This window comes from Nuphar pumila, chromosome 1 (assembly GCF_984573655.1).
Source record: "Nuphar pumila chromosome 1, dmNupPumi1.hap1.1, whole genome shotgun sequence".
In the NCBI taxonomy this organism is placed as follows: Eukaryota; Viridiplantae; Streptophyta; class Magnoliopsida; order Nymphaeales; family Nymphaeaceae; genus Nuphar; species Nuphar pumila.
Window position 1 is genome coordinate 150,861,072 of NC_143249.1, and position 14,819 is coordinate 150,875,890.

Below are 14,819 nucleotides of genomic sequence, written 5' to 3' on the forward strand. Positions count from 1 at the left end.
CTTCATATTAGCCACATTCAGCCTACACTCTTAGGCTAACTTCAAAAAAAATGCACTCCATTTCTCAAAGTTTCAAAAGGATTTTCCAATTCCTCAATGAAATTCTCTTTTCAAATTCATATTCATTCATTCATATCATTCAAATTGCATTATTTTCAAATTCATTTTCCAATTTCAATTTCAGAAAAATCAATTTTCTCAAGGATTTACCAAGTTTTTCTCAGGATTGGATTTTCTCAAAATTTTGAGTTTTTAAATGACATTTCAAAGCATTTCTTAAGTTCAAATCAAGATTTTCCAATGTTTCTAAAATTCTCAAATTTCAAAATTCCCAGTTTTCAGAAATCAATTTTCTCGAATTCTCCATTTTCCTGAGGATCCAGTTTCTTGAGAATCCATTTTCCATTTCAAAAGTAATTTTCCAATGAATTTCCTGATTTTCCTAGAATTCTCAACTCCATTTCCTCATAAAAGCAATTCAAAACTCAAAATTGATTTTCCAAAGTTTAAGTTTTCCTAAGAAATCACTTTCCAATGCAAATTTCTGATTTCCAATGAAAGTCAATGATTTTCCCAGGAATTCTAATTTCAAGCACTTTTCCAATCATTTTTTTAGCATATTTCAATTTTCCAAAGCAAACATCATGTTTCTCAAACTTGCATTATTTTCAAAATTTCATAGCACAAACCCGATTCTTTGTGCATTCTAGGAAAAATAGAGCATAATTTAGATATTTGAGTCAAGTTAAAGCACATAATTGATTCTTGGTTCAATTACCCCTGGTAAAGGCGCTGAAAGTGTACTAGGATCGAGGCAACGAGCACTAGAGGGGGGGTGAATAGTGCTTTTAAAAATAATCTGCGGAATATTAAAGGATTTTGCAATTTGAAAAGCAATCACACAAAGAACACAAGATTTTATCCTGGTTCGGTCTATCCCGACCTACATCCAGTCCCCAAGCAAAACCCGCTTGAGATTTTCACTATCAACCTTGTTAACTACAAGATCACACAGACCAAAACCTGTCCTACTTTCAGTAACAACCCTACTGAAAGCAAACAACTCCTTTAAACCAAGGAGTCCTTTTTACAGAAAATAAGTAATAACTTACAATACAACCTATGAGCCTTTCTTTTGAATGCAAATGAAATGCAATTGGCTTTAGAGGTTATTGAAATACTCTACTAACAAATTCACTATCTCTCAAAGGGATTTGAGTGAAAAATTGAAGTGAAAATATCAAGTGAGTGAGAAAACAAATACTTGAATGAATAGGAGTGAAAAGCAAGAAGTAAATGATTCAAATCGATTGAATTCTTGTTTTTTTGAGTGTAAAATGCACTCATATTTATAGTTAAAAAATTCCATACGTTAAGAGTATGAAAGGGTGTCAAAATAGTTCATTTTGAACGATCAAAATGTTTGAAAAATAAAAAGACACGCCTTTTTGAAGTTTCAGGAAAACGGCAAAATTAGTCGACTGGAACATCAGTTAGTCGACTAATAGTTAGTTATTAGTAGACTGACAGTTATCGTCAGTCAACTGATCTATTAATCGAGCTGTTTGAAAATCTGAACTTTTGAAACTTAGTCGACTAGAGAAAAATTAGTCGACTGATAATATCATCAGTAGACTAAAAAACCTTTCAGTCGACTGTTGCTAAAATCTTCTAAAAACCAAACATTCTATTCGGTCGACTGATAAAAGCATTAGTCGACTGCTACTAATTTTCTAGAAAACAGACATTCTGTCCAGTCGACTGATAAAACCTATCGGTCGACTAATTTGACAAAAATGATTTTTTAGAAAATATGGCGTGAAAGGATTAGTCGACTGGTAAGTCTATTGGTCGACTAATAAACATAAAAATTTAAGAAAAGAGTTTTATAAAAAGATTTTCATGAGGGTTTCTTTTAGAAAAGTTTTTCTAAAGACTTTTAGGTAAAATGCAACCTAAATATGCACTCTAAGTAAGGCTCTTACAAGAATCTAAGACTTTTTAATGAATTAAACATTTGCACACTAGTCTTCAAAGATTTTTCATCAAATTCGTCAATTTCTTCATAGCCTTAGCTGAAATGCAGTTGATTCCACTTGCTCATTATCAAAACCATGTACTTGAAGTATTATGTATAGCTTCATTGTCGTAACAGGCGCCAAGAACGGTTGAACCTCGTACCGACAAGCGGATCCCATTCCACGGATTTTTCCCGCAAATTTTCAAAACAGAGGCGAGTTAATTTTTAAACAATTTTCAAAACTTTGGTCGAGTTTGACTCGCAAAATTCGTTTCTCTCTCGCAAGAGAGGGGAAAAATTTTGCAATGATAATAGGTTTGGCGACCGTGATGGGACATTGTCTTCGCCTGATCAATTATGTGCTTTAACTTAGCTCAATTATCAAAATTATGTTATATGGAATGTCAGCTTTAATTCCTGATATCATGTGAACCTAGGAGCCTAGACTTGAACCCAGCTGACATGAATTACATGTAGACTAGGTATGGTTTGGTAGGACCATATTGAGGAGAATTATGCATGCTAGACTTAGGTCTGAAATACAACACTCCTCAATCTAGGACTTATATGAAAACAATGTTTGCTTCTTCAAAAAATTTCAAAATCTCTATCTCTTTAGGTTTTAGAGCCCTCTGCTTGCTTGCATGTGATCATTTTTCAAAAACCACCCCACCTATGTCTACCCGGTCTTCACGTTGCTGGGCTCTCTTCCAGAACTATAGTTCGGGACAGAGCCTCACAACTGGGCCACTTATTTGGGCTAACACCCCCCTGCCACGTACCAAGGGCCATAGTCCAACGTATATCGGTAGGCGCTCAAGAATGTTGGGAAAACACAAGCCTAGACTCGGAGATGAGTTTTATGCCACGTACATTGAGCCTCAACTCGAGTATACTGGCATAGCATGATTGGACACAGTTGATCTGAGCCTAGAGTCAGGATTAGGGTCCTAAAGCTCTTTCAAAATCAATGCATTTAGAGTCGGCTTCTTAGGGATTGCTGTATGTGCATAATTGTTTGTAATTGAATGTATGATATTCATTTTCGCCCTATTTTCTCATATTTTTCCCAATTTTTCCAAAATACCGAACAATTTTCCAAAATACCTCATTTTCTATCTTTTATGAAATATCTCATTTTTCTCAAAAACCCTAGACGATTTTTCCAAATTATCCACCTTTTCTTCAAAACTCCAGGTGATTTTCCATTCTTTCGTTCCTCTGGACTTCGAATTTCCAGCTTTTTATTTTATCCTGCCTGCAATTTTTAAAATTCTTGTATTTTTCCAAAAGTCTAATTTCTAATCTTCCTATCTTTCAGTCCAATGGCATCCAGTCAGCTTGATTTTGTTTTTTCTGAGGGTCACATCTCCTACGAGGTGCGACAAAGTCTTCCCGAGCATCGAGCTCTCAGCACCGGACCCTTCTTCCCCCGGTGGTACTATGTCTAGTTTAAAAACTTCTCCCGTATGTTTCCGGACCACTTAAGCGATTGCGGGTTGGAACTGACATCTGCAGTGGGAAAGTTGACAGTCAACGTCAACCTGATCCATGCACTGGCAGAGCGGTGGAATCCGCGCACCTGCACATTCTAGTTTCCGTGGGGTGAGATGACACTACTGATGGATGAGTTTTCAGAGATTATGGGACTGCCTGAGCCAGCCGGTCAGCTTGGAGATCTGTTAGAGCAGCAGTTTCTGATCAATGTCAAGGGTCTGGACCCTAAAGATGTTGTGGCTCGCATGATAGGGCGCAAGTCTTGGCCACTAATTGAAGAAAATGAGAATGAGTACGTGAGCCTGATCAAGATCTACTAACAGTATGGAGAATTCGCAGAAGTCAGCTCGTTGTCCAGGACAGCTCGAGAGAGAATTCAGCATGCAATGGTTTTATGTACTGTGGGACTCACTTTCTTTCCAGACGGACAAAATTATGTGGATGTCAGAATAGTTCAGCTTCTGAGAAGATGGGGAAGTCGACAGACCAACCATCTCTCGATAGCCATGGCTGCGCTTGCTTTTCTATACAGAGGACTGACCCGCTTTACACTTGGAGAGTCCATCTTAGTCGAGGGATGTACCTATGCTCTTCAGTCTTGGTTCCTTCAGCATATGCCGACCAGAGCTAGCTCGCTCAAATATAAGGGCAAGAAGCTCCTTCCAGTTGCGATATACTTATTCTTGATTAATCATCTGCAGGAAGAAGAAGTGGTGTGGGACTATTTTGATCGAGAGTTATCACCTTCCAAATACACCTATGCATATGGCAAGAGATTCAAGCTACTCGGCCCATTTTTCTGTACCTACTACTATCCAAAGTGATGCGTCAAACAATTTTCTCAGAGACAGAAGCGCGTAGAAGCTCGGCTACTATCAGGGGTTATGCCAGAGTTCGACCTTGCATCAGCATAGTGATCTGGAACATACCATTCTACCAAATATGGTTGAGATTCTTTCATCATTCTCACTCTTTTCTCCAGTCCTCGTGTCTCTGCTGATCATAAAGAGTGGTGGCAAATTGTCTGTCCGCCCCCCCTCTTTCTCAAGTTTATTATTAATGCAATCATATTTTCCTTTCAATAAATAAAAAATCTTGCAAATTCTTCAATTCTTGGCTTGGCGACCTCGCCTAGGTGACAAGGCATATTTGCAGTTGTTCGTTCTCCTCGCAAAGAATGGCAACACAATTATCGTAATCCCAGCGACGACTCAATCCCTAGTAATGGGATGTTCTTCCAATTATCTACCGAATTCTCATCAAATATTTTTCCTATATTCATTTCTATATTGAATCTTTATCATCAAAATTTAATCATCCATCTCATTCTGCAGAGAATATCGGTATTTCCAAGTAGTTCAGATTAAATCAAGCAAGAAGACACCACTATGTTAAGTGCATCAGTGATTTTAGAAGCAGGCAAGAAGAAATGGATTCTCTAAGATCCGCCAGAAGACAGAGTCTGAATGATAGGGATGACATTGATCCTACTACATATCAGATGTTCAAGAAATGATGATCAGGATGATGTCTGAGCAAGCTGAAGATAGTCTCAGAAAGTCTCCCATCAAGGAGAAGACATCTTCCTCCTTCTCTCAGAATATCACTGGCAAGAGTAACGAGCAATTTGTCATGTGTCTGCCTGATATTTTATTCTCGCTCATGTCCTCTATCGTCGTGGATTCAGTTCTGAGTATTCCAGATGTCTGGACGAAGAAGAAGCCAAAGAAATTATGTGAGAGGCACACTAAGGCATTTGCGGTGGTCACGTCGGCTACCAAACTCTTATCAAGCAAATCATATAGGCAGGATATTATTGGAAGACTATGCAGCAAGATTGCTACCATTTTGTGAAGAAGTGTGCTCTATGCCAGATATATGCATCTTTCATTCATGCTCCAGCAACATATTTGCAATATGCTATCTCTCCATGACCATTTTTTTCATGTGGGCCTTTGATGTTGTAGGCCCCATCACTCCTGCTTCAAATGGTCACAAGTATTTTCTTTCCGCAGCAAAATATTTCACTAAATGAGTCGAAGTTGTCACTCTACGCACAGTAGAAGACCGACATATGGTCTCATTCATCTACAAGAATATTTTGTGCCGCTTCGGCATACCACATGACATTGTGTCAGATAATGACAGTCATTTCAAGAATGAGAGAGTGAGGACATTCTGCTCAAAGTCCAGAATCCATCATCATTTCTCCGCTCCCTATTATCCTCAAAAGAATGGTCAGGCAGAGGCCACCAATAAAATTCTGATTAGAATCCTGGAGCGAACTTTGGAAACAGGCCGTGACTGGCATAAGAAGATCCATGATGCATTGTGGGCGTATAGAACCACCATTCGAACTCCAACTAATGCTACTCCGTCAGAACTTGTCTACAGAATTGAAGTAGTACTACCTTTACATGTTCAGAAACATGTTTTGAAACTTGCATCACTTCTAGAGTTGCCACTTGATCAGTATCAGTAATAGCGGCTAGTACAGCTTGATTTGCTCGATGAAAGAAGACTCAGAGCAGTAGAGCACGCTTAATTATATCGTCAGAGGATAGTCAGGCAGTACGAAAAATTTGTCATTGAAAGGAAATTCTGAGTCAATAATCTAGTGCTCAGATCCATGGCTTATCTCAAGCATCGCCCAAGTGGCAAATGGTGGCCGAATTGGGAAGGGCCCTATGTTGTTGAGGAAGCATTACCCCGCAATTCATCAATGCCGATGGTGTAGAATTATCAGACCCCATCAATGCTCAACATTAGAAAAAATTCTATACTTAAATCCTCTATTCCATCCTTTGTAATTCCTCAATATATTTTCTTCGATAATGGTCAAATTCTTCTTTCCTAGTTACATTGGGGCATTATTTTGAAAATTGTTTTCAAAACGTCCTGTATACAGCCAGGATCACACAAATCTCTCAGTTTGCATACATGTGCACCCATTTACAGCATTTGCATTTTCATGCATTTATTCGCATTCATCTGCATCAATTTGCATTTGCATCAAATTCATTTTCCCTTTAGGTTAAGGGATAAACTTGAACTACCCATTCAGGATAAGGGATAAATCTTGAGACCCCGACAGTTATCTAAGTCATCGTGAGGATGAAGATTGAAAATCTCTCATCAGAATCAGTTAGGTAAATTTTCAAAAATCTAGTGTTCGTGCTGGTAAAATTTTCAAAAACCGATGTTCGTGATGGTAAAATTTTCTAAATCCAGTGTTTGTGTTGGTAAATCTTCAAAATCCAGTATTCGTGCTGGTAATTCTTCCAAAAACAGTATTCGTACTGATCCATTTTCAAAATCCAGTACTTATACTGGTTCATTTCCAAAATCCGGTATTCACACTGGTACATCTTTCAAAATCCAATTTTTATTGGTCAAACTTTCTAAATCCGGTTTTACTGGTTAATGTTTTCAAACCTAATCCATGCTGGTCTAGTTTTTCTTCGAGATTCGAGTTTCGACTCGAATTTTCTTTCCTTCTAATTAATCTAGTTTTCCTTCGGGATTCGAGTTCCGACTCGAATTTCCTTTCCTTCTAATTGGTCTAGTTTTCCTTTGGGATTCGAGTTCTGACTCAAATTTTCTTTCCTTCTAATTAGTCTAGTTTTCCTTCGGGATTTGAGTTTCGACTCAAATTTTCTTTCCTTCTAATTAATCTAGTTTTTCTTCGGGATTCGAGTTCCGACTCGAATTTCTTTTCCTTCTAATTGGTCTAGTTTTCCTTCGGGATTCGAGTTTCGACTTGAATTTTCTTTCCTTCTAATTAGTCTAGTTTTCTTTCGGGATTCGAGTTCCGACTCGAATTTCTTTTTCTTCTAACCAATCTAGTTTTCCTTCGAAGATTTGAGTTCCGACTCGAATTTTCTTTCCTTCTAATTTAGTTTTCTTTCGGGATTCGAGTTCTGACTCGAATTTCTTTCCTTCTAAATTGATCTACTTTTCCTTTAGGATTCGAGTTCCGGCTCAAATTTTTTTTCCTTCCATAATGGATCTAGTTTTCCTTCGAAGATTCGAGTTCCGACCCGAGTTTTCTTTTCCTTCTGAATTGGTCTAGAAAATTAGAGTCCCGACTCGAATTTTCTTCCAAATCCAATTTAAATGTTTAGAATCGGTCTAGAAAATTAGAGTTTCGACTTGAATTTTCTCCCAAATCCGATTCACTTAGCTTTCCTTTAAAGGTTTGAACTCCTACTCAAACTTTTCTGCAATTTAGTAATTGGTCTAGAAGATCCAAGTTCCGACTCAAATTTTCTTTCAAAACCCAATTCATTTAGTTTTCCCTTGAAGATTTGAATTCCGATTTGAGTCTTCCCTCAAAACCTAGTTTAGCACCTGGTTCATTCAAAGCTCACAAGTTGAATCCTTCCTTCTTAAACTATGATCCTTAGGTTAAATCCCTATGGAATTAATAGTTTGTAGGTCGAACCCCTGTAGAACCGACGTAATCCCTAGGTTAAATCCCTATGGAATTGATAGTTCGTAGGTCAAACTCCTGCAGAACCGATGTGATCCTTAGGTTAAATCCCTATGGAATTGATAGTTTGTAGGTCGAACTCCTGCGGAACCAATGTGATCCTTAGGTTAAATCCCTATGGAATTGATAGTTCGTAGGTCGAACCCCTGTGGAGCCGATGTGATCCTTAGGTTAAATCCCTATAGAACCAATAGTTTGTAGGTTGAACCCCTACTGAACCAGATCTTTAGGTTGAACCCCTACTGATCCGCAATCTTTAGGTTGAACCCCTTTAACCCTTTCCTTCAGTGGGTCTTTGGGTTGAACCCCTACTGATCCGCGATCTTTAGGTTGAATTCCTACTGATCTCCGGTTCTTAGGTTGAACCCCTTCAGAACTAATCCCACTGCCAAAAATTTGATCTGTAGGTTGAAGTCCTCCTGATCCAATATTCTTTACAGTCCTTAGATCGAACTCCTTTTGGATTGGTATTTTTCAGAAATTCGATCTGTAGGTTGAAGTCCTCCTGATCCAATATTCTTTACAGTCCTTAGGTCGAACTCCTTTTGGATTGGTATTTTTTAGAAATGTGATTTGTAGGTTGAAGTCCTCCTGATCCACGTTCTTAGGCTGAATTCCTATTGAACCCATGTCGTTCCCAGTAAATCAATGTCGTTCTCAATTGAACCAGTGTCGCTCTTAGGCTGAATTCCTATTGAACCCATGTCGTTCCTAGTAAACTAATTTCCAATTTCGGCCTTCAGGTCAATCAATTTCAAAATTTTCATTTCCCAATTTCTAAATTCAAAATTCCAATTTCCAATTCCAATTTCGGCCCTTGGGCCACCCAATTACCAATTTCAGACCTCTGGGTCAACCAATTTCCAAATTTCTAATTTTGACCTTTGGGTCAATCAATTTCCAATTTCGACCTCCGGGTCAACCAATTGTCAAATTTTCAAATTCGACCTTTGGGTCAATCAATTCCAATTTCGACCTTCGGATCAATCAATTTTCAATTTTCAATTTCCAATTTCCAAATATCAATTTCTAAATTTCAAAATTTCAATTTCCAATTTCGACCCTTTTGGTCACCCAATACCAATTTCAGTCATTTCCTCTTGCGAGAGACCCTTTTTACAGGGAGAGTTCAAGGGAGCTCGTTATTTTCGTATGCTATCCTTTGTTCACCTAACCCCTTTTCAGGGAGAGTTTGAAGGGACTCGTGTCTTTGTGAACCGCTTGCAAAACAAATTTCCAATTTCATACAATGAACCCTTAGTTCAGAGAGAGCTTCGATGGAAGTTCGCTTTCCTTGTGACTACAATTTCATACTAGGCCATTTCATCATGAAGGACCCTCTTTTCAGGGAGAGTGTGATGAACTTGTTCCTTCATGACCAATTCACCGACCTCACCATTACCGGCCCCCTTTCCATAAGAGAAGCCTAATGTTAGGAAGTTTTGACGAAAGCTTAAATTCTCTTTGAAAGTTCATTTTGCAAACACCTCCTCTTCACGGAAGAGAGGAGTAATTCCTATTTCTAATTTCTGAATCTTCTTCTTTAGGGAAAGGAGAAGAAAATTTTCATCATGAATGTGTTGCGTTGTGCTTCAAATGCTTGCTTTCACAAAGAATTTCAAGAAAATTTTGTCAATTTGTCATTAAATACTTGTTGATTTCAAAAATCTTTATTGCACAGAAACATTACCTCAGAATACCTTCAGTATTACTTTTAAAAGGACAAAGCTTTCGCGAAAAAGGATTCAAAATTCAAGATCCTTCAATTGGCCAACCAAAAGAATTAAGAATAAATCCTCGATATGGCCAGCAAAGAAAATTCCATGTTGTTGCAAAGCCATAAGTGATCGGTATTGATCGCAGTCAATGGCACATTTTTAAAGATCATTCTTGAAAAATAAAGCAGTCGAAATATCCTGGGTGATACAGAAAAATCCATTCAATCCCTATATCTCCTCAATCACCTAAGTTGCAATTAAATATATGCAAAAGGGATCTCTCAATTGTCGTCAAGATGAAGGCGAATTAGGCGAGTAGACCCCCGGGACCAACGAAGATTTGAATCATCTCCAAGGTGACGGAGTTTGTGACGGATCTTTCCAGGGAAAGCTCAAAGCACTGTCGAGATGAAAGCAGATGCGATGAGCCTCCTGAAAAACCCTAAAGGATATTTAATTTCTACTATCATCAAGAGATTTCCAACCAAAGATCCAATGACCTTCAATATAATCCCTGGAAGAAAAAAAAAAGAAGGATCGGAACATCTTTGAGATGAAGGAGTTTGTGACGTACCCTTCCCTCCCAAAAAAAAGAGAGATAGAAAAGTCAGGACATCTACAAAATGAAGGATGATGTAATCCCCAAAAAAACCCAAGAGAGCTCCAATTCTGCCAAAAAAAAGAAAAGAAAAAAAAAGTGGGCAGAAAGATCATCATGAGAAAAGAATCCCAGGATATCATACTGCTGAATCTGCCAAGAATCTTCTTTAATTTTGTGAAATTCTATTATCAATATTCTTTCACCAATTGCTTTCACAAAATCAAGAATACTCTCTTTTCTGTTCATATCAAGGAAATTGATAGCTTCCTTGAAAGAAAGTCAATCACAAGCAATTTGAATTCGAATCTTGATTCTACGAAGTTAAGCCCAGTCGAAGGTAATACTTCAGGTAGAAAAGAGGGAATACTTTCAAACCAATGTGCATCATTTCCAATTATTTTGAATCAACAACAATTTTTCAACATTTTGACAATATTTTCTAGTTATCCTGGCGTGAAGCGCGAGCTTGAGGTTCATCTTTGGTGCATCCTGACATCAGTTGTTATCCCTTTTAGGACTTTATAACGAGAGTTTTCAAGATTCCTTCCCTTCTGTTGGTATAATCTGAGCGCCTGGGCTCTCAGATTCGCACACTTCCCCATATCTCTGCTGTCCCACCATAGACAGTCCAATTTTGGCTTGAGGTTAAGCCACCAATCATTTTCTCTCAAAAGGTCATCAATTTCAAAAGTTATTTAGTCTCAGCAATGAGGCACCCAAAATCAAACCCCTTTTCAAGCTTTAGGGACCCCAATTTCATCCTTTTGCAAAACCCCTATCGGATTCATTGTGCGGAGATCTGAAGGTTCCATCATGGTTTCTTTCTTCGAGGATTTCATTTATTTTTTGCCCAATCAGGATAAGGGTACAAACTTGAGCCTCCTTTGATGAGGTATTTCATTTTCCGCCCAATCAGGATAAGGGTACAAACCTGAACCTCCTTTGATGAGGTATTTCATTTCCCGATCAGGTTAAGGGTTAAACCTGAACCTCATTTTGATGAGGTACTTCTTTTCTCGGTGAGGTTAAGGGTCAAACCTGAGCTTCGTTTCTACACGAGGTATTTCCCGTCCCATCCAGGTTAAGAGCAAAACCTAAATCTCACTTCTATTGAAGTAAATTTTTTCTCTCTATTCTCCATTTCATATCTACCATTTTCATCAGGGCTAATATTTTCATATCCAGTCAGATCCTTCTAACTGGGGCATTTTTATAGCCCAAATTTGGTATGTTTTTCTTTGCCACTAAGCTCGGTCTTAAACCGGCTTAGTACAAAGAGGGGCATCTGTAAACACCCTAAATTTTCCACGTCCATTCTTAAACAACCCTCCTCGTGCAGTGTCAGCCCTGTTAGGTCAGTGTAGGAGTCAAACCTCGAGTCAGTTTCAGAAAATCACCATTTTACCAACTTTCACTAGGAAAATTACCATTTTACCCCAAGGTCATCCCGGACCCTAGTCAGTCGGAGTCAACCAAGCTCACTGGTCAGTTCAGAACATTTAGAATATCAGTTATTTCAAGCTCATTTGAGCTCACAGTGAGAAAGACATTTTCATTTATGCCAAAATGGGATCATTTCTTCAGAAATGAGCTCATTTCTCACTCAAATCCAAGTCAATTGTTTCTGAGTCAGTCATTCATAGTCAGTCATATTCCCTAGAGTCTAACTTGAGCTCACCAGGAGTTTGAGTGCTCCAGTTTCAGTTCAAAACCATTTCTAAGTGTCACAAAGCCCATTTTAGTCCATTTCAGCTCTTTCAACTGAAACTGAGCTGAGTTCAGTCAATTGAGCTAGTGTTCGAGATTCGATTTTAGTTTATGTCAGTATTACTGACCTTTGTTATAGCTCAAACCCAGCTCAGATTTGTAATTCACTTCACTCCAGTGACCATTCCGTACCATTTCTCTAAAAATGGCAGCTTTTCTTAAAAATTCTGTCGGAAAGGCCAGTTGAGTCAGTATCATCGTCAGCTCATTGAAGTTCTGAAACTCTAAAACCCAGCTCAATCTAGCTCATCTCAGTTCAATCCAGCTCGAACCCTGATTTTCAGTGTCACTCTAATCCAATAGAGTCCAAAAACCATTTCTTCAACCATTTTGCAAATTTTATCAATTTTAACACCTTTTGAACTGGTACAATTGCCAATCGGGGTTTAAAATCCAAAATTCTTCATTCAAGGTCTGCATTTCGTATGTCATTTCATATCATTTCTCAGCATTTCATAACATTATTTGATTTAATATGATATGATAATATGTCTTCATGAAAAATGTTATATTATGACTGGATATGCTTTGTCATGTATCTAACGAGTATTTGATGCAAGGATATCTCACCCAAAAGGATGGAGACCTCTTGTTCAAGTACAACCTTGGTGCAATCATACTCCTTGAAGAAAAAGCTTGATGGGCCATTCATTCTTAAAGATCTTCTAAAGGAATCGGCTACTTCAACATGAAGATTTTTTTCTTCTTTAGAGTCATATGTAATAGAACCTTCAGAAGCATGCATATTGCATATTACATATTTTATCATACAAGTCACTCATTCACAAAAAGCTATGTTTCATAAAAGTATACGATATTTTCAAAAAGTACCTTTTTGAGAACCAATCATTGTACCTTCTTACAAACTTTTATGAGAAAGGTATTTTAGCTCATGATTTCAAAAGCATTAATTGTACCTTCTATCACGTATAAGACAATTTGAAAAGAAATAAAAAGTAATGATTTCAAGTATGTAAGAAAAAGACAAAACATAGAAATTGACTAGTTGAACTAAACAAAGAAAAACAAAATATGTTTAGAAAAGACTTTAGTTACTTTTTACAACTCCAAGAATGTCGACTTACTTAAAGTCATTATTCTTTCTAAAAACATTAAATACCTCCTCAAAAACTTGTTTAGAAATGACTATCTTAATCCCACTCAAGAATGTTGACTTGCTTAAAGTCTTCATTCTCTGTGTAGACATTAAGTAGCACATCATAAAGTATTTTGAGATTTGACCATTTACAAATTAAAGGACTTAAAGCATTTATTGTACTTACACTCATTTAAGTAAAGAAGTGACGATTTCTAAATAAAATACTAAAGTACTAACAAATCATTAATTAGAATAAAGACAAAACTACATGATGGTTTATAATCCAACGTTCAATGTACTATAAGTCATTTATTATGAGAAATAGACTTTTTACATAAAATATATCATACCAAAAATACTACAACGACTAGTGTACCCCATACACTACTTTTATAGAAAGAAGACTTTTTCGAAAATCCATAAAGTGTTGTTTGAAATGACTTGACATCTCACATCCCAAAAAGACCATCATTTCAAAAAGGCAACGACTATTTTTCTAAGGCTATATAAACACAATCAAATAATTTATTCACAATGGACATGTGAGCTTACAACGAAAAAAATTCCTATTGATATTTGAAAAAAAGCGCCTAGAAAGAGAAAGAGAAAAAGAAAGAGAAAAAGTCAAGAATAGCTCTTTGACAAAGAGTATCTTCTAAGTGAAAAGAACATTCTGAGAATCCTTCATTCGTGCATTCATATCATTCTGAAGGTTCTATAGAAAGTATTGTAACTTTCTGTTATTCACTGTATTCCTTCTTTGTTGAAAGAAATAGACCTCTGTGAAAGCGGGTGTGCCCCTTCTCTGTTGAGAGAAGAAGACATTTGTGAAAGAGGGTGTTTTCCTTCTTTGTTGAAAGAAGTAGACCTCTGTGAAAGAAGGTGTTTTCATTCTTTGTTGAAAAAAGTAGACCTCTGTGAAAGAGGGTGTTTCCCTTCTCTGTTGAGAGAAGAAGACCTCCGAGGAAGAGGGTGTTGTATTATTTATCCTGTAACTCAGATGTTATAGTGGAAAGCTCAAGTGGTTTGCTTGGGGACTGGATATAGGTCAGGGTTTTGACCGAACCAGTATAAACTCTGTGTTTTATGTGTTGTGCCTTATTGCATTCTATTTTTAATTTATCGATCTATTTAGTATTTCACTATTCACCCCCCCTCTAGTGGAATTTCATTTGGTTTCAGAGCAGGTTTGCTAGTTTCGACATAACAAGTCTTACAGCACAAATGACATCTACCTCTTATGCTCGTGATATTGAAGGTTAACACACATCTCGTCCTCCTTTCTTCAACGGCTCCAACTATGGATACTGGAAATGCAGAATGACTATATTTCTCAAGTCCATAGACTTTGTTCTATGGAAAATTGTTGAGCATCCATACACATCTTCATCCACAGACTATAGCTTATGGTCTGATGAAGAAAAGAAAATGGCAAATCTAAATGCAAAGGCTATGAATGTCTTATATTGTGCCATTGATCAGAATGAATTCAACAAAATATCTATTTGTGAATCTGCTTATGATATTTGGCATTCTTTGGAGGTTATCCATGAAGGAACCAACAAAGTAAAAGAAGCCAAAATCGCATCTCTGGTTCGAAAATATGAGTTGTTCAAAATGAACAA